Source organism: Vicia villosa, unplaced genomic scaffold (assembly GCF_029867415.1).
Source record: "Vicia villosa cultivar HV-30 ecotype Madison, WI unplaced genomic scaffold, Vvil1.0 ctg.000410F_1_1, whole genome shotgun sequence".
Taxonomy (NCBI): Eukaryota; Viridiplantae; Streptophyta; class Magnoliopsida; order Fabales; family Fabaceae; genus Vicia; species Vicia villosa.
This window is the reverse complement of record NW_026705187.1, coordinates 511,653-534,339: the sequence shown is the minus strand read 5'-3', so window position 1 is coordinate 534,339 and position 22,687 is coordinate 511,653.

The window sequence follows — 22,687 nt, the reverse complement described above, 5'->3', positions numbered from 1 at the left end:
GATTTTCCTCTCTAGGAAATCAATCATGAAGACCATTTGACAAATCAGGGCCTTATTACTGTTCACAAGGCTGAATAACCAGTAATTCCCCTAGCAAAGTCTCCAGGATCATTTTGTCACTTGGCTGATAATTGATCATGTCTTCAAAGCCACTATCACGAGGCTGGTAGTCGGTAACTTTTTGTTCTGGTTATATTATTAAACATGTCTATCACCATGCTGATAGTCGGTAATATTAACCGAACCTTTGAAACTCTTTTTACCATGTCAAGTCTATCACCATGCTGATAGTCGGTAACACAGTTTCATACCTTTCACCTTCGCATTATTAAACAAGTCTATCCCCAAGCTGATAGTCGATAATGTCGATAGGTAAGCTTTTCTTACAAAGCTATCATTCCCCAGTGAAGCATACACTTGCTTTCCCGAAAAAACGGATTCTCTTCCTAAAACGGATTGAGACATCCTTCCCGATCTCTTTTCCCCAGCGGAGTCAGTTCTTGATATCCCCTCGGTAAAGATATCCTTGCATCATTCGCAATTTTGGTATCTTAGGTCCAAAATTTGCGTCTTCTGATATTTAAGTCTCTTCCACCCTATCAAAACGAAGATTTTCAATCTTCATGTCTCAGGTTGAAGAAACTTAAATAGGGGCATCTGTCATACCCCAATTTTTGACCTAAGATACCACCTCATATCATTGCATATGCATCATTTGCATCTCTAACAAATTGCATAGTTTGTGTTTGCTACTTGTGACTCAGCAGGGATTTAATCAAGAAATCACTCATCAGTACAAGCAACAATCAACTAGGGTTTTGTTCTCCCTTCATCTCAAACGAATCATCTTCATCAACAATCAACATTTGGTCCTCAGAGATTCATTTCAACAAGCTCAACAGCTTTGAATCGACTGAATTAAGGTTTTGACTGAAGACAACATACTCCTGACTTTTGCTCAGGATTTGACCTAATGACTTGGGACAAGACCTCAAGACCCCAAGTACATCATTTTGACCTAATCCATTAGCTCAAGACATCTCCTACACAAAGATTGATCAGACAGATCCCCAGATTAGGGTTTTGAACTATCAGGGACTGAAATCAGGGATCACATTTGGGAAACCCTAAAAATCCCCAGGAAGTCAATCAAAAGTTTCAATCATCTTCAAATAATCCCTATGACAACATCCAATGGAAATTACATCTCAATTCAAGACCTACAGTCATCAATTTCATCTGGTCGACAATTAGGGTTTTTTGACCTAATTCATCTGAACAACTGACTTTTTAATCAGGACAAGATGTCACAACTCAAACTATGATTCAATATCCTCTAATGCCTCAATATGATCCATTCATGCCATTCATTTGATGAGGGTAGCCTGTTTCATTTGAAATCTCCAGAAACGCGATTCGTCTGAAAAAGTCAACTGTACAAGAACACCTTTGACTTTTGGGGAATTTTGGTCAACCATGACTTTTGAAGTTGAAAATCATCAATATATGATATATGAAGTCATTTGATCAAGAAAAATCAAGAAAATCAATCAAGAATCAAAAAGTCAAAAGTTTGACTTTCATACTTAGAAAATTTTTCTAAGTGTTTTACATGGTTTTTTCCAAACTTTGGAAGGGAATTTCTCAAACTTTCACCTACAAACTGAAAAAAACTTCCAACATGAAAGTTGTAGATTTTGGTCCAATAAACAACTTTGACACATATAATTTTTTTCCATAAGATCAACCATTTAAGAGATATGGAGCTTCAAAGTTGGAACTTTATGAAAATTTCACTTAAAACCTCATTTTCTTCAAAGTTCATGAATCTTTTTCACCCACTTCCTTAAAGATCTTGAAGAAACTTTTAACTAGGGTTTTGAAGAGTGTAACATGAGCTTTCCAAAATGTCCAAGAGCATGAAAAAATATGGAGTGTAGCCATGGTTTTGAATTTTGACATTAGTGAACTTTTCACTTGAAATTACATGCCATTTTCACTAAGTTATGAACCAATTTGCCAAATGATCCAAGTAATGATGCATAGAAGCAATAATTGAATGATATTTTCTGATTTGAGATCAGAATGGAAGAGGATAAGAAGCTTGAGAAATAACCATGGTTAAGTCACTTTTAACCATTTGCATTTAATGTGAAAGATTCCATTTTATCTCTTAAGCCAAATCATCATTCTTGATCAACTTGCAAGAGCTTTGTATTCAGAAACTTTGGCCTATAAATAGAGGTCCTTACCTCATTCAAAATCACACCAAAACCTCACAATTATAGGTTTTCTCTCTTCTTTCTTGAATTGCAAGTTTCATAGTTTTCAAAGAGGTAGAAAATTCAACCTCCAAACCATTGAAGTTATGGCCAAAGTGATGGTTCTAACATCTCATAAACATCATATGGGATGTGTTTGATCCATTCACACACCCCAAAACACCTCAAATCTCAAAATCACTACCTCACTTCCATATATGCACATAATAAGCCTTATCATGCCAAAATCAATTCCAGGCTATTTCTGTCCAAACTAGCACTTCAAACACCATCCATATACTTCATATGAACTATCCAAACACTCACCATCAACCTGTAACCTCATAATCATCAAGCTCGATCCATACTTGAAGCTTCTGCAGATCGGGTTCCATGGCCTTGCTCAAGTGAATTCAAACTGTTCCAAGCATTCAAACATGTTCCATAAGGTCCATTGATGCTGTCCAGATCAAGAAACAACAACTGGAACTCCTCATTTGCAAAATTCAATTCTCAGTTGGCCGTTTTTGAAGGTAAGCTCACTTGAACTTCAAACTCTATCATACATGCATCATAAATGGAAAACTGCCATACCATCTTGTTCCTGCACACATGAGGATCATTAACCCTCAATCAATTGCATCATAACTTGCACATACACGATTTCAGATTGAATCATAGAATTAGGGTTCTTCGTGTTCATCAGAAAATTAATGATCTTAGAGTGAAAATAAATGAAATTAAATGGTACCATCATGTTCCTTGTGGAAAATCGAGCAAGATAGGCTATTCACTTGATCAAAATGATTCAGTTTTCAGATTTTTCAAATTCAAGTTAGGGTTGTGTTCTTGGCGCCAGATTTTGAAACTGAAATTAGGAATTGATTCAAAAATATAATTCATTCATTGCAAATGTTAAACAGACCACGCGCGTGGTCCAGTTGGTAGTGTTTTTGAGTGGTAACCCTCAGGTCACGAGTTCAACACCTCTAGGGGCCAAAACATATTTTTTATCACTATTTTTCTTCCATTTTTTACACAACTTCACTTAATTAATTGACCAATCAAATTAACTTATTTTTTCTTCATTTTTTACACACTTTTTATTTAATATACATATTTTGACAATATCAAAAAAAATCACAAAAAAAGATTTATTTAATATGCTTTTAATTAGGTTTAAAATGATACATTTTTAAGTGTTTTTAAATACTTTAAATATTGTTTTTCATTTAATTTTTAACCTAATCACTTGTAAATATTTTTTGTGATCAAACCCTAATCATTTAGGTCTTAATTAGGTATTAAAACTTGTTTTAACTTAATTAAGTTGTTTTCTTTCAAATTCAAATCGTTTTAAGACGAGCGATCGCGATTCTTTTTCAAAACGATAAACCACTTCTTTTTTAAATCCTTTTTGATTAATCAATCGATTTTCAAAACGAAGTGGGGCCTCTCGAATATTAGAGAGTGTAAGTCCCATTTCTTTTCTTTTTGTACAGTTTGTTTTTTTCTCAAAACAATAAAACATTCTTCAAAACAAAATCTTTTCAAAACAATTTTCAAATCATTTTCAAAACAACAAAACTCCAAAGAAACAAAACTTTTCAAAATATACCATGGGCCTCCATGTAGGTATAAGTCCCAAGCCCCTTTTGTACATACCCGTTCCTGTACATGAAATTAGGTATTTCATTGTACACACACATTTTTGTACATATCTCAATCCGTTTTTAAACTTTGAATAACAAACCAAAAATGAAGGTTTCTTTAAATCTTCCCAAAAATATACCATGGGCCTCCATGTAGGTATAAGTCCCAAGCCCTTGTAAATACCTGTTTACATAGCTTTGAATAAACTCAAGTGGACCTCTCCTCGAGTATAAGTCCCGAGCCCCGTGTATACAAATGGATCATGCTTACAGGTATATTTCCTTCATAAACTCCATTATATACACACACTTTGTCATATATATGTGCTTGTTCATACTTGTTCATATTTGTTCATGTACTTGTTCATGTTTGTTCATACTTGTTCATATATGTGATATGTGTGCTTGTTCAACTTAGTACAACACTAGGTTCCCCATAGCCTCCTATTGGGCTTCGTGCAAAGAATCTCCCTAGTTTAGGTTAGGACATAGAGTATGGTTTCCCGGTGAAATCGCTCTAAGAGCTCAAACCAACTATACCATGCCTCCCCTTGGGCTTTGTACAAACGAGTGACCCTCCCATAGCCTCCTCTTGGGCTTACAATGCAAGGACCCTGGATTGTCCCTCCCATAGCCTCCTCTTGGGCTTACAATGCAAGGACCCTCGGATAGCCTCCTCTTGGGCTTCGTACAAGGACCCACGGGCTTCTTATAAGCATCCCCAATATCCAAAACAAATACCCTAGGAGATTAGACATTTATCATCTCTATGATAGGAGTATCTCATCTATATCATCACAAACAATCAGTCAATCAAACTTTTTTGCCACAAGGCTGGCTAATCAATCAAACTTCTTTTGCCACAAGGCTGGCTAATCAATCAAACCGTTTTGCCACCGTACTGGCTGATTAATCAAAGTTTTTGTCACAAAGCTGACTTCATTGAAACTTTTGCCACAAGGCTGGCTGATTAATCAAAACTTTTTGTCACAAGGCTGACTTCATTGAAAGTTTTTGCCACCAGGCTGGTTAAACAAACAAAAAACATCTTTATCATTCTAAGCACCATAAGTGGCATGGCCCAGGGCTTATAATGAAAAGATTTTCAAACAAAAATCAAACAGATGTATGTGATGATATAGATTAGATACATCGAACATTTAGATGACATTTGTCTCTTTTCCTTTGCTTCCACTAGCATAAGTGGGAACTACGATTGCTCTGACTTTCTCAACATCCCTTTGAGAATACGTAGGCACAAGGTCGTATCCTTGGCGAGCAAAACTTCTCTCTCTAACCACTCAAACCTTAGCACCCGTAGACCCCGAGCTACAGATGCTCTGATTCCCTCTAGGGGATATGTATGCAGAGGATCGCGATGATCTTTGCGAGCATAATCAAACAAACACCTTAGGTCCCACCTATTTCACAACAGAACCTCTCAATAACATGGAATGAAAAACAAAGCAAAGAAACCTATAGAGTACTATAGATACGTTGGGTGCTAATACCTTCCCTTCGTATAACCAACCCTCTTACCCAAGATCTCTCCCCCCACTTTTAGGTTATTGCAGCTTTTTTCCTTTTCCTCCTTTGGAAATAATAAAAAGTTTGGTCGAAACAAAGAAAAATCATTTTTTTGAGTACTCGAGCCCAAAGAAGGCATCAGGTGTCTCATCCCACAAAAAAGAGGAACCAAAACGATTTTTCGCCCGCGACAACATGGTGGTATGGGAACAATGCTTGGGAGGGCTTTGGCTAATATGCATAAGGATTTTACTTATGTACCATGCATAAGCCTACATAAGCCATTGGATCATGTTTTTAATCCAGTATTGAGTATTGAGTATTGAGTATTGAGTGGTGAGTATTAAGTATTGAGTAATAACAATTGATGTCAAGAATTTGATCCAATGATCCAAGGGTCCATAATAATCTATGCATGGTGCATAGATTTTTATCTATGCACGGTAACTGCACCCACTTGGGAGGTCCAACTACTATTATCGCTGTTTATGGTTCTCACCATATCTCCCATGGATCTCAAGGCCATTATCCATCAAGTGGTTATCCACGGGGCGACTATGCACATGGTAGGTTGATAGAGAGTAGGATGATATTATTTAAGTTAATTTAGAATATATATTAATGTTTTTATGTATTGTTATTTAGTGGGATCTTATTAATATTTGTGCCTTAGTTTATTATTTATTAGAGGTATCATATATGTAGTCTCTTATCAATTTTTTGTTTAAGTTTTTAAGTTAAAATCCGTCAAAGAATCTGTAGAAAAATTCGTATAAAATCAACGGATTTTAAATTTTCTACGGATTTTGAATTTAAGAACTAAAATAAATAAAAAAATAGATTAGAGACTAAAAAAACACGCTAATTTATAGGGACCAGTATACTGTTTAAGTATTATTATTATTATTATTATTATTATTAATTACTTAAATTAATTTTTTTCGTACCATTAATTAAAACTAATTTTATAAAAAAATTATATTTTCTTGTATAATTTTTAATATATTTAAAAGTGTAACAACTAATATAATAAGATAGTATTGTCCTACAAATATAAAAGGCAGACCAGATAATACAAGAACATGATTATGAATAGTAGAAGCGTATCAAAAAATGACTTATAGTGAGTGTATTTATGCACTTATGCTACCACGTTTCAATATGTAGTTGGATAATAAGAGTGCACGTGGATTGTGATATTTTGCCAAAATCACAAAATAAATGTAAATATTTACGAGATTGGATATTATTTTGTAGGCCAATGCAGATGGGATTTGTGGAGAGAAGATAACTCGTTGGTATAGAATACGGGTCTTCTAACGTTAATGTGGCATATGTCCGACGAAAGATTGAAACATACCAAGAGTCAAGAGAAGTATGATGAAGATACCATAAGTCCGACGAGAAGACATAAAAGGGTGGGATGACGGTTCCTTTATTAACAAATAGAGCATCTTCAAGCAGTTTCACGTGGACTCTTGTAGAGCCATCAAGTGAGGTGAATAAAGTAAAATGCGCCAACATTCAAACAACATCAAGTATAAGCTAGATTCTCACCATCTTTGAATAGGTCCATCCACCGTGAGATTTATTATAAACCATGGCTAGGCTTTGATGTTTTTAACTTAGGGAAAATGTTTTAAAAACCATATCAAATCGGTCGGTTCAATCGGGAACCATAGCTGATTTTGGTTTAGTCAAATATTTCAAAATCGCTAGTGAATCAAAATTGGAGTAAAACCGAAAAAACTGAATGGAACCGTATATTAACCATTTGAAACAAAGAACCGGAACCAGTTTTGTTACACTACACGGTTGACAAAATGCGTTCATACCTATGTGAAAATTTGATAACTTTTATGCATGAGAATATAAATATTATTCCTAATATTCATACCTATGTGAAAACTTGATAATTTTTTATTCATCAAAGAAAATTTCAATTATATTATCAAAATAGAAAGTTTTACAAACATATCCAACAAAGTAATATCAATTATAGAGTAACAAAATTTACATAAACATATTTAAGATAAAAGTAATTTCTAATCTTCCTCTGCTCCATCTTCATCATGTTCCATCTTCATCAATGAATGGACTTTCGACATCTTGTTTGATTTAGAGCAGTAAAAGAATCTGCAGCCTATTGAAAATAAAATAAGTTACAAACTCAACTTAATAGATATTTTCATAATATTCAAAATATGATTTGGATTCCAAAATATCAACATAGAAAGCAATTATTAAAACATATCCTCCCAACCTTCCTCTTCCTTAATCTAATTATTAACATCAACTTCAAAGAAATATCATTCATAATAAAAAAAAGCTAGTTGAGAACTTTGGCAAGTCTGCCAAGTGTCATCATTCTAGCTCACATGCTATTTTAAAAGTTTCTATATAAGGTAATATTTCTATTTTGGTTTTTAATACATTTTATTGCTTTTTAATATTTATTTTATTTTATTAGATTTTAAGAGATGCATCCACGTGAATGGGATACATCCCCTTTCCCATCTTTTGGTTTTTCCAAGCAAAATAGCAGCCACAATTTATGGGCTTTTCTCGAAAATATCACGATAGATATACAATTTGATTTTAGGTTACTCCTTATTCTCAACAGCCATTAGTCTGCGACTTTTCAGCTCAACAAATTGCATTCACGGTGCAATTTCTTCAATGTTGCATTCTCATCTCCTAAAACCTAATCAGTGCATCATCAATTTCAAATTGAAGTTTTTTTCTTTCAACTATTTGTATAAATATGTGCTATCTAATTTCAAGATATTCATCCCCTTCGAACCCATCATCTTTTTTCTTCACTCTCTTCCGCTTATTATTCCCTTTCGCTTCCACTTTTTTTGATCGTTGAATGAAGCTACAACAACCTCTAACAATTTTCTAGAAAATCCAAATTGAAAATTTCTTCCTATTTTAAAATTTAGGGTTTAACAGTTTTGGTATTTTTTTGTTGAATGTTAATGTGAAACAATGATGGAGAACGCTTTTGCGATTACAGACCAAAGGCAAAAGATAGAGCAGTATAAGCACATTCTTGCTGTTGTGATTTCGTCAAACGATATCGGTCAAGCTAGAAAATTCATAGATCACAGTAAAATCTCTTTTCTAAGGGTTTATTTATTTTGATTTTGTTTTTGTTTTTATTTTGATTAGTATTTGAGATTGTTGTGAGTTTGAATTTTGTTTGGTGTTTCAGTATTATGAGATGATGTTCCTTTAGTGGTGTCGCGGCAGCTTCTGCAGAGTTTCACTGAGGAGTTGGAGAGATTGATGTCGGAGACGCAAAAAGAGATTGCTCATTTTTCATAAACTTGTGTCTTGAATGCCCAAACTCTAATCTGAAACTGAAAATGTGGGCTGAGAATTGGACTGGATGGTTAGTAGTGAATTTTTCTATTTATATGATTTTGTTGCTTGAATTGAGTACTCTATTTCCTTTGGATTTTAATTCGCCAAGTTAACAGATGGGCTTTGTTTAAATTCTGCTATGTTATATCGCTATAGTCGTTAGTTAGCAACATTGAATCATATCTCCCTTTTTCAGATGCTCACAAAGAAAGTTGACACACTAACAAAGACTATGGAAGTGGAAGGGAAGAGAATGAAAAGAAAAGCAACCAGTGTTCTAAAAGGTTCTTTTGTTGTGATTTTAACCTTTTAACACTGTTAAAAATTATTGCAGTGTCATGAAAGAAACATTGGACATTCTTTATGTTGAGAAAATTGGAGGTAATTTATTTATCAACGCATATTGGACAAAGTTGCAGTGTTCTTTTTATGCAGTTTTTGAAAGGTATGAAGTTCTTAATATTTAGTTGCAGACATTATTCTAATAAATTATGGACAAGCTCAATATCCAGTGACAAAACCTTCTAAAGCTCTCAACCTGATATGTTTTGAAAACTGAAGTTACACCTAATGGATTTAGATAGAGCTGTAATACATTTGATGCATTCGAGTCTGTATTGCAAATCTTTTAAAATAATCTCTCTCCTTTTGAATAACTTTGATATTTTTAGATCAAACCTTTTAAATATTTTTATTTGTTAATAAACTGATTGATTGATTTTCCGATTTATTGATTTAAAGGATTGCTGTAAAGGAATTGTGAGATTTAAGAGGTAAGGAGTATTTATTTGTGGAATTTAATTCCTTAAAAAATACAATGTTTGAAGAATTCATATTGAATTTTAGTTTTTATACTGATTGAATGAAAAAATACGGCAGTGTTGCTGTTTATGTGGTGGTGAGTTCAGATCCTCTATTCTCTTCGTAAGAATTGTTTTCATCAATCAATCATCATTTTGTTAGTTTAAAAGAGATTTTGGAAATAGCTCCGGCATGCATTTGGTCGATTTTAGAAATGGCTCTGGTATGCATTTGGTAGTAATTCAATTAGAGGTTGTTAAATTATATCAGTTAAATAGCAAACAAGAGTTTTAAATTATTTGGGTAAGAATTTTTCAAATATTGTTGATATATCTACTATGTGATGCAAAACTATGTAGACTGGTCTTCACACATACACTTATTTTATTGAGTTGAAATGCATGACAAATAAGGAATATTTTAGGAAGTCTAGGAAGTCAAACTGCTATGCCTAATTTCTAACATTATGGAAATTTTCTCTTTTTTTTTTTGTGTGTATCAAGTATCAGAGCCTTAAATTCATCTAACGTGGATGTTGTGATGAAATTATATGTAGATTCTGAATTTCTTACATTTTGACAGAGAGCTCATTAATTTCAAATTTGAGGAAGAGGGCCATTGATTCAGATAATGATGAAGAATTCAAATGTTGATTTATTTGATCTAGTTTTTACTTTGTATTCACCTATTAATATTTTAATTTGGTACAGTATGATTTAAAATTGTTTGGGGGCAATTAAATGGTTTTGATTTATTACTTAAAAGTCATTTATGTTTCATTAAAACCCTATTTTGAATTTTCAATGAGTAGTTAAAATTGAATAATTAATAGTAACCGACACACCACACCTCTATTTATCTTCCTCAGCATATTGTTGCCAGTTGATCTTTCGTAACCGACACGCCACGCCTCTATTTATCTTCCATAGTTAAAAATTCCCATCAAATTTTATTCTATAAATTTCCCATTTAATTTCCCATAAAAATAATTGTTAAATTAGATTAATTGGAACATAATAAAAATAAATATTATTTTTATTATGTTCCAATTAATCTAATTTAACAATTATATTTATGTCATTTATTTTTATTCAATTTATTTTATAAAATTTGTTTTGACATATCATAAAAAAACACCAAAAGATATTTATTTGGTTTCGTTATATAAATTTTTCATTTTATACCAATTAAAACAAATATTAATTAGGATTGAATATTAATTTTTTGGTTTTATACCAATTATTGCCGTATAAATTTGATTTTATACCAATATCAATTATGATTCAATTAACGATATAAATTTTTATTCTAATTTTATGAGCGCGTCAAAAGAAAATTTATTATCATTTAGTCCCATTAAAAAAAGATTCGGATAATGCTTATAATTATTGTGTAACTGATACAAATACAAAACATAGACGGGAGTAAAAGATACAGATCCTTAACATAAAAATACATTACATTTTAAATTTATGATAATAAATTAATTATTTTGTACTATTTTATTGAAGATTACCATTAGAATCATCATTATTTTTGTTATTTTTATAAATGTAGTTATATTTAACATTATATTTTTAGAAAGTATAAGGAATTATTATTGATTTTAGAATCATTAAAAATAATTATACCTTTAAATCGTAATACTGCCATATATATGTTAAGGATTTTTATTCTTTATAACTATTTTTATCAAAAAAAAAATTAATTTAGTTTTATACCTCACTCAGTATTATTGAATAAATTCATATTTATACGGGTTTTAGTTTATAATGGGTTTTAGTTTATAATTAAAAGACAATTTAATATTTATAATATATATTTTAATTAATATTAAGATTATGCAAATTGAAACTACACATAATTATATACATATACAAATTGTATTTTTTTAAATGTGCAAACGGGTTTTAAGTTATGCAATCTTTATTTTTTCATTATTTTAATATTAGTTAACTACTAAGATTAAACGGTCGATGCAATAACAAGTAGAGATATGCCATAACTTATATTTTAAATTAGAAATGCAACTTATATCAAAATTATTTATATCAATATATTTCTAATAATTTTTTAAAAATTATAATATGATATGACTTGAGTAATTTTTATATGATTAAATTATTAATGAACTAAATGATTTTATATGTTTTTGTGTTATTATTTATTTAACGAATCAATTTTTTAAAAAAATTTACACAAATTATTATTAAATTAGAAATGCCCAAATTATTTTATAATTTACAAAAAAAATTAGTTAAGTTAATTTTTTTATGTATACTATTAATAACAACGACATTTTATTTATACAATAGTAATTTTACTATAAGTAAAATTTCTAAATTATAAGTATTTTAAAAATATTTCTTTTACTAAGAAAATATTTAACCCGTGCCTCGCACGGGTCTAAGTACCAGTAAATATTATTCCTAATATTCATACCTATGTGAAAACTTGATAATTTTTTATTCATGAGACGTGATTATTAATATATCCACATAACAGTCACAATGCTTTAATGTTATCCCATTTCACGATAAAGCTCCACTACAAATAATTTGAGGATAGTTTCCTTATGATTAATGTGATCTTGTGATTAAGTTACACTTAATGATTCCTTAAATAGACCATCTATTCTAGAGACTTTATTACTTTTGGAAAAACATACATAATAAAGAATTATTGTTGGACTTGAGACTTCACACACAAGAGATAGGGGTGAATTGTGTGGTTTGGAAAAATATGAGTGTTGGAAACTTTTGGCGATTTAATCAGAGATTAAAAATATTTTCTAAGTCTAAGCAACGTAAATAAATTGTTAAAGTGCGGAAATTTAAAAGTTTAAGGAAAAAGAAAGACATCAAGAATTATAGAGGTTCGGTAAAAAACAAAAAAGACTTATTCCCCTCGCCAAGATTTAGTGTTGAGAGTTTCCAATAATACTTGAGAGCTTTAAGTAGGAAAGACTCATGAACCCCATTATACAAGGAAATGGTGGTTTTCGTACAACATTAGTAAAAAAAGACGATTGATATGTACATTTGTGTATTTTCCAATAAATTAATAAGATTAAAGTGGCAAAGCTTCCTTCCCAACTGTAGATTGAAGCGATTAGTCTTCTCTCCACAAACATGGACCTTGTAACGGTTAGTCTTCAAATTCCAAAGTATATCTGAGCTTAATAGGATTACCAAATAACCTCTTGATATTTTAATTGTGCTGATCTCAAGACGTAACATGGTTTTAACTAGGATAACCGGCCATGAACCAATGTTAAGATCTTCAAAGCTAGATGATCTTTAACCTAAATATATAAACTAGTAGGAACTGATATCACAATCCCCCACCATAGGCTTTTAACGGGTTTATCTTTGAACCACATATATAGGGCTGGCAGACCCAAACCCGCGGGGCCCACCCGCACCCGAACCCAAGTCAACGGGTGAAAATCCGAGTTGAATGGGTTGGGGTTCAGTTTCGGGTGCGGGTTTAGGTAGTGTGAAACCGCATCGTAAACCACACCAGTTTGTACACATTTGTTTTAATTTTTGTGAGACATTATATTAATTTTGGTGAGACACTATGTTAATTCTGCAGGATTGTTTTATATTCTGTAAACTTGTATAGATTGTATCACTCAAACTTGTATAGATTTTATAATACATTTTTAATGTTTAATCTTATTTTTATTGAATGTGTTTAGTGTTGCGGGTTTAGGTGAAAAAACCCGAACCCAGCAGATGTGGGCGTGGGTGTTATTTTCCACCCAAATAGCCTGGATTTGGGTTCGGGTGGTAATTTTGGGTAGTGTGAAACCTGCATCCGACCTTACCCGTTTCCATCCATACATATATATGAGATCTATAAATGGACAGTATTCATCCAAGGTTCATGAACAATATCCTTGGGGAAATTATATGATGCATGTAACACCCCATAATTTCCATTATTTAATTTAATTGGAATTTAAATTAATTATTTGGGTTAATTGGCACTTTAGTGAATTATTGGAGAAATTATAAAAATGTAGTAATTGGGCCGGTGTGACAATTAGTAGAAAGGGAGGTGTTAGTTATTAAGCCTTTTTCTAAAGTGGAATTCTATTTTTCATAAAATAAGGAAAAGAAGGAAATTGAAAAATAGAAAGCAAAAAGGGAGAAAAGAGAAGAACGTGAAAGAGCTTTGGAAGAGGAAGAGGAAGAACCAAAAAAATTTGCTAAGGTAAGGGGGGACTCTTCAGATTATAATCTATTATGTATTTATGAATGATACAATTGAGTATGTATATTATTTATCTCGATTGGATGTATGTTAAATTTTGGGATAAATGGTGTAGATTGGATGCAATTGATGAATTAAAATGATTATCAATCATGTTGATGTTAAATAACCCCTAAGTATGGTAGAAATGTGTTAGAAGATATGATTTGGTTCTGTTATGATGTTATAATTGTTTTGGTACGAAATGATTTGGATTGGAGAAGGGGAAGTGCTGTCAAAATAGTGATTTTGTGCTATCGGGCACGCTGTAACCGGGTAACATCCCTGCTGTAACTGATTACAGGGTGGGAAATAGAGAAACTGAGAGTTTTTGAGTGCTGTAACTGGGTAACAGCCCTGCTGTAACCGATTACAGTAGAGTTTGAATAATAGCGAATGCAGTGACGATAACGCGTAACCAGGTAACAGCCGTGCTGTAACCCGTTACACCTGACAAGTTTTTAAAAATTTACTTTATTAAATAATTCATAACTTTCAAACCGTAACTCCGTTTGGGTCCCCGTTCGAAGCGTTAGAAAGTTAACGAAATATCCTTGGTGATGAAAATAAATTGATTAGCACTAGATGATTTAATTATTATGTGGTTGTGAAAATGACATGTAATTGCATATGTGTATGTCAAGGATTAATGTTAATTAAGAACATGTATTAATTGTGATACATGGAATTGATGAATACTAATTTCTATGCATTGTTGTGATTTTTACATGATGATTGTATGTTGTACAAGTGGTGGATAATTCAATATGTTGAATTATGGTGATATGCTTAAATGTTAAGATTATATGGATAATTCTTAATTGCATATGTTTTTGGTAATTGTATCTATACATGAGGCTTAAATTTATCAAATGTAGATGTTGTTTTTGGTGGTTTGTAAGAATGATATTGGTTGTCTTGTATGCAATATGTAATTTTTGATTGATAAAATCTATGTGAATGCTATTGATGTTATGTTTGGTGTGTTTGTACATTGTGTGCATGTTTTGATAAATGTAACAATGTGGTGGAGTTGTAATGACATATATGTGATGTTTATGTTATATTCGGTGTGATACTTATAGTGTGATTGTTGAATGATCCTTTGACATGTACATACTTTATTGGTGATGATAATGGTGAGTTGATATGAGACGATGTGATTCATCGGATCGGTGATGTTATAAGTATGTGATATGTGTGCATTCATTCATAAATCATATGGTGGCTGAATCCAGAAGATGTGTTGGATCAGTGAGGGCATAATTCCCATTGTGTGGAATTTGTGCCGGTTGGGTCATATCTTGAAGATGTTGGATCGGTCGGGTGGGTTAATCTCACGTTTGGTACCACATGCATAATGTCAGTACATTGCATATGCATATTTTTATAACATGATTGGATGATTTCCAGTGTTTTTGGTGATGTGCTTGTTATTGTCGTGATGTGATTGATTATATTTGGTATGGTTGACGAATGTTTCTGGCAATTTGTATATATTGCAATTGGGTGAATAATATGCTTATGATGTTTTATTTTTTATGAACTCATAACATTTGTTAATTGTGAATGAGACTCACCCTTACTGTTTATATTTTTCAGATTGAGGAGTAGCGGCTATTGAGCTTGGTAAGGATAGCTTATAGGCTATTCCGTTAGTCGTAGCGTCGGTGTCATGCTCTGGTTTGTAACACTGGGGAACGTTTGTTTTAGAGTTGTTTGATAAATCTTAATTTTGTATTGTTGAATAAATTTTTTTAAGTTTTTGATATTGATAAACAATGGTTTAATATTATTCAACTTATGAATCTCATTCCGCTGTGTTAACGTGTTTCGGTGAATGTTATTTATTGAGGTCTTCGAGATAGCATGACATGTGTTTTCTTAAATATGGTTTTTCAAAGAATTGTAGCATCCTTTTTACATATTACTCTGAATTATTTATTATATTCCGTGGGGGTTTAGAAGGGTGTTACAATAGTGGTATCAGAGCATTGCCGGACGTTGTGACTAGAGTCTTATTGTTAATTCTTCCTTTGGTATGTGACATGTGTGTGAAACATTGTCGGTACTCGGTATGTTCTAACTATTTGCCTGCAGAGATGAGATTGAAACAAGTGGGGGAGAAGCTTCGCTTCTCGGTTATGTTTCAGTTGTAAGATGATTGGGTCAGTAGGCTGTTGTTGGCAACAGTGCAAGTGTTGTTGGAGTTTGATGTTTCCCAAATAGAAGGTGACTTCGAATTAAGATTTTGGTTGGTAATTAAGTTGGATCATATTGAAGGAGGATGATTAGACGTAGTTGATGCTTATTTCTAGGAGATGGAATTTAGAAAGTTGTAATGTATCAGCGCTGCTGGTGGACTGCGAAGTTGTCAATTGAGTAGCCTTGCATAGGGTGTTGGTGTTGAACTGTGATAAAGTGACGGATTGTAGTAGACCTTGTCGTGAGATTATTGAGATGATTGTAAGAGTTGTAAGAGTTGTTAGAGTTATTGGAATCTTTTGAACCGTGAGTTATAGTTAGAAATGCGAAGAGTATGATTCCAAGGATAAAAGTGTTGGTAATAGTGCAAGGAAATTATGCCTGATGTTATCTTCACAGTTGTGTTGGTATGTAGCTACAAGACGTAAGTGTTAGCTTGTTCTGGTGATTTTGGAAGTTATTGAATTATGGTATTATGGTGCTTTAGGTGGCTTGATTACAAGTTGGAAAAGAAGGCTATTAATATTGGCAATGATGGTTTATACTCCATTATGGTTTTCGAATATCTATTGGCAAATTGAGGAACTGATCACCCTTAATCTCTTGTCGATAGTAGACTAGATCCTGTTGGAGGGCGTAGACTTGACTTACTAACTTAATAGTGCATAGAGTGATGGACGTTACGTCATGTAGATAGTTGCTCACTAGGTGATGTGAATTAATAAGAGTGTATTATTCTTGTTGGTTGATGGGGAGTTGTGCATACATCCCCGAGTTAAGCTAGTAAGTTACCGTTATAATGATTTTGTTCTCGTTGTCATGATGTTGTTATTAGTTACTGTAGATGATGAATAATATTTCTTGATCGGACGAAGTGATCATATTGGTTAAGATTAGGCCGCTATAAGAGTGATGCGATGAATAAATAGAGTTGTTGGCTTTTGTTGAAAATTGGCAGGTATAATTATAGGAACAAAGTCGTGTATGAGATTTGGGTGGATTATAGATAATTGAATAAAGTTACTTCCAAGAATCAATATTCCTCGCAAAGGATAGATGATTTGATGGAACATCTTAGAGTTGTATTGAAATTGTTGAAAGGGAAGAAACTTTATGCTAAGTTGTCGAAGTTTGAATTTTGGTTAAGCGAAGTAAGTTTCTTGGTCATGTGATTTCCAAGAATGGTATTATTGTTGATCCTACAAAAGTAGAAGCGGTATCTCAGTGGGAAGCTCTGAAGCCTGTTTTCGAGATTCATAATTTTCTTGATCTTGGAGGTTACTACAAAAAGTTCATGAAGGATTTTCAAAGTTAGCATTGCCGTTAACTAAGTTGACTAAAAAGGGGCAGGCGTTCATATGGAATTCGAAATGTGAAGAAGGATTCCAAGAGTTAAAGAGAAGGTTGACTAGTGCTCCTATTCTGATTTTGCCGAATCCGGCAGAACCTTTTGTAGTATATTGTGATGCTTCGTTGATGGGTTTCGGAAGTGTGTTAATTCAAAATCAACAGATAGTGGCTTATGCTTTGAGGCAACTTAAAGTTCACGAAAGAAATTATGTGACTCATGATTTAGAGTTGGCAGTTGTGGTCTTTGTGCTGAAATTATGGAGACATTATCTGTATGGTTCGAGATTTGAGGTACTTAGTGATCACAAGAGTCTGAAGTATCTCTTTGATCAAAAAGAGCTTAAAATTAGGCAAAGAAGATGGTTGGAGTTCCTTAAAGATTATGATTTTGGATTGAATTACCATCCGGGTAAGGCGAGCGTTATTGCTAATGCATACAGCTGGAAGAGTATTCTTGAAGAATGACATCTTAGTGGATTGAGTAAGCATCCTGGTGCTACCAAGATGTATCACAATTTGAAGAAATTGTTTTGGTGGCCTGGAATGAAGAAAGAGATTGCTGAATTTGTTTATTCTTGTTTGACGTGCCAGAAGTCAAAAAAATCGGACATCTGAAGACGTATGGGGCTATGCAACCGTTATTTATTCCGAAGTGGAAGTGGGACATCATATCTATGGATTATGTTTTTGGTTTTCTGAGGAAAGTTAAAAATTGTGAAGCTATTTGGGTTATCGTGGATAGATTGACGAAGTCTTCTCACTTCATACCGATGAGGATGGACTATACGATAGAGAAGTTAGCTCAGCTGTATATTGAGAAGATCGTTAGTCTACATGGTATTCCTTCATGTATTGTGTCTGATAGAGATCCAAGATTTACATCGAGATTCTTTGAAGGTTTGCAGAAAGCATTGGGTACTAAGTTGAATTAAGTTATGCTTATCATTCGCAGACAGACGGACAGACTGAGAGGACGATTCAATCGTTAGAAGATCTTTTGCGTGCTTGTGTATTGGAAAAAGGTGGTACGTGGGATAGTTATCTACCTTTAATTGAGTTTACCTACAACAATAGTTTTTATTCGAGTATGGGTATGGCTCCATTTGAGGCGTTGTATGGTAGGAGATGTAGGACTCCATTGTGTTGGTTTGAATCTGGTGAGAGTGCTATGATTGGACTGAAGATTGTTGAAGAGACTACAAAAAAGATTATGATGAGTCAGGAGAAGATGAAATCTTCTCAGAGTCGTCAGAAGAGCTATCCTGATAAGAGGCGAAGAACACTTGAATTTCAAGAGAGAGATCATGTATTTATGAGAGTTACTCCTATGACTGGTGTTGGTAGAGCGTTGAAGTCAAAGAAGTTGACGCCGCATTTTATTGGCCCGTTTCAGATTAAGGAAAGAGTAGGAGAAGTGGCTTATCGTATTGCTTTACCGCCGGTGCTTGCGAATTTGCACGATGTATTTCACGTGTCTCAGTTGAGGAAATACATTGCGGATCCGTCTCACGTGATCCAAGTGGATGATGTACAGGTGAAGGACTCATATCCTGAACTATTTACTTGAGGTATGTTTTCGAGGACGAAAACTCTTTAAGTGGGGGAGAGTTGTAACACCCCATAATTTCCATTATTTAATTTAATTGGAATTTAAATTAATTATGTGGGTTAATTGGCATTTTAGTGAATTATTGGAGAAATTATTAAAATATGATAATTTGGCCGGTGTGACAATTAGTAGAAAGTGAGGTGTTAGTTATTAAGCCTTTTTCTAATGTGGAATTCTATTTTTCATAAAATAAGAAAAAGAAGTAAATTGGGAAAAAGAAAGAAAAAAGGGAGAAAAGAGAAGAACGTGAAAGAGCTTATGAAGCGAAAGAGGAAGAGGAAGAAACAAGAACTTTTGCTAAGGTAAGGGGGGGCTCTTCCGATTATCATCTATTACGTATTTATGAATGATATAATTGAGTATGTATGTTATTTATCTCGATTGGATGTATGTTAGGTTTTGGAGTTTTAGGTTAAATGGTGTAGATTCGATGCAATTGATGAATTAGAATGATTATGAATCATGTTGATGTTAAATAACCCCTAAGTATGGTAGAAATGTGTTAGAAGAGGTGAATTGGTTATGTTTTGATGTTATAATTGTTTTGTTACGAATTGGTTTGGATTGGAGAAGGGGAAGTGATGTTAAAATAGTGATTTTCTGCTACTGGGTACGCTGTAACCGGGTAACAGCCCTGCTGTAACCGATTACAGCTGAGTTTGAATAATAGCGAATGCAGTGACGGTAACGTGTAACCGGGTAACAGACCTGTTGTAACCCGTTACACCTGACAACATTTTAAAAATTTATTTTCTTAAATAATTCATAACTTTCAAACTGTAACTCCGTTTGGGTCCCCGTTCGAAGCGTTAGAAAATTAACGAAAAGTCCTTGGTGATGAAAATAAATTGATTAGCACTAGATGATTTAATTATTATTTGGTTGTGAAAATGACATGTAATTGTATATGTGTATGTCATGGATTAATGTTATTTAATAACAATATGTATTGGTGTTGTGTACTATGTGCTAATTGTGATATTTGGAATTGATGAATGCTAATTTCTATGCATTGTTGTGATTTTTACATGATGATTGTATGTTGTACAAGTGGTGGATAATTCAATATGTTGAATTATGGTGATATGCTTAAATGTTAAGATTATATGGATAATTCTTAATTGCATATGTTTTTGGTAATTGTATGTATACATGAGGCTTAAATTTATCAAATGTAGATCTTGTTTTTGGTTGTTGTTAAGAATGACATTGGTTGTCTTGTATGCATATGTCATTTGTGATTGATAAAAGCTATGTGAATGCTATTGATGTTATGTTTGGTGTGTTTGTACATTGTGTGTATATTTTGATAAATTTAACAATGTGGTGGTGTTGTAATGACATTAATGTGATGTTTATGTTATATTCAGTATGAATACTTATGGTGTGATTGTTGAATGATCATGTGACATGTACATACTTTATTGGTGATGATAATGGTGAGTTGAGATGAGACGGTGTGATTCATCGGATCAGTGATGTTATAAGTATGTGATATGTGTGCATTCATTCATAAATCATATGGGGGTTGAATCCATAAGATGTGTTGGATCAGTGAGGGCATAATTCCCATTGTGTGGAATTTGTGCCGGTTAGGCCGTATCTTGAAGATGTTGGATCGGTCGGATGGGTTAATCTCATGTTTGGTACCACATGAATAGTGTCAGTACATTGCATATGCATATTGTTATAACATGATTGAATGATTTCCAGTGTTATATTTTGGTGATGTGTTTGTTGTTGTCGTGATGTGATTGATTATATTTGGTATGGTTGACGAATGTTTCTGGCAATCTGTATATATTGCAATTGGGTGAATAATATGCTTATGATGTTTTATTCTTTATGAACTCATAACATTTGTTAATTGTGAATGAGACACACCCTTACTGTTGACATTTTTCAGATTGAGGAGTAGCGGCTATTGAGCTTGGTAAGGATAACTTAAAGGCTAATCCATTAGTCGTAGTATCGGTGTCATGCTCCGATTTGTAACACTGGGGAACATTTGTTTTAGATTTGTTTGATAAATCTTAATTTTGTTTTGTTGAATAAATTTTGTTAAGTTTTGGAGATTGATAAACGATGGGTTAATGTTATTCAACTTATGAATCTCATTCCGCTGTGTTAACATGTTTCGATGAATGTTATTTATTGAGTTCCTCGAGATAGCCTGACATGTGTTTTCTTAAATATGGTTTTTCGAAGAATTGTAGCATCCTTTTTACATGTTACTCTGAATGATTTAATATATTCCGTGGGGGTTTAGAAGGGTGTTACAATGCCACCCTTTCAAAATTACAATGAACATCTCGCTCACATATGAAACTTTCCTCACAAAAGCATTTGTCTATAAGAACTAGTTAGAGAAAAGAATAATAAAACTTAGAGAGAGAGAGAGAGGGAGTGAGTGTCAATACACAAATCGTGTTCTGGATGTTTTGAAACAAGAAATAAGACATCTATTTATAGGCTTAAGGTTCCACATAAAAGGAAATAGCATTTAAGCAATAACGTACTTGAATCCACATCTAAGGTCCATTGTGATTTTAAGTCAAATGGTGATATACACCACTATCACTATGACAATAAGTTACTTGAAAACACATCTAAGGTCTATTGTGATTTTAAGTCAAAGGGTTGTATATACCACTATCACTATGATAATAACTTATGACACCTTGCATGATATTTGATGTAGTATTCTCATAGAGGATCAATCTAGTATAAATATTAATCCTAATATTCATACCTATGTGAAAACTTGATAATTTCTTATCCATGAGACCTGATCGTTGGTATATTCACATTTAATGTTATCCCATTTCACAATAAAGTTCGACTAAAGATAATTTGAGAATAGTTTTCTTATGATTAATCGGATCTCATGATAAAGTTCGACTAAAGATAATTTGAGAAATGTTTCCTTAAATAGACTATCTATTCTAGAGACTTTATTACTTTTGAAAAAATAAACATAATAAAGAATTATTGTTAGACTTGAGACTTCACAGACAAGAGGTAGGGGTGAATTGTGTTGTTTGGAAAACATGAGTGTATGTAGGGATGATAAGCAAACCCAAACTCGCGGGGCTCACCCGCACCCGAACCAGAGTCAACGGGTGAAAACCCGAGTTGATTGGGTTTGAGTTTGGGTTCATATGCCACCCGATATTTCCGGTACGAATTTGGGTAGTGTGAAACCCCCGCGCCTGAAACCTGATTTACCTGAATGAAATTGAAAATGAAACACAATCAATCACTACTTGATTCATTACTATGATTATTAACACAGTATGAGATATTATTATTAAGACATTTAACAATTAGTAATAAAGATTGAGTAAAATTTACTTTTTTAAGCCTTAATTTCTAAATTAGATATGAAAATTTCAATCTATGAGGGTACTATGTGAATGACTTACCAGCCTAGCTGAAAATCTTGAGCTCTCTGAGCTGCTTCAATGTCTTCTTTAGTGTTTGACTTAGGCTCATACCAAATGACATCAAAAGCTGGAAGAAAATCAACTTGATGAGTCAAAGATTATAAAATAATGTTCTATTTTTCATTTAGATCAATGACATAAACATAACCATTGTTTCAATGATGTATAAAATTACCAAAACATAATCAAATACTAGAAGGAAATCAA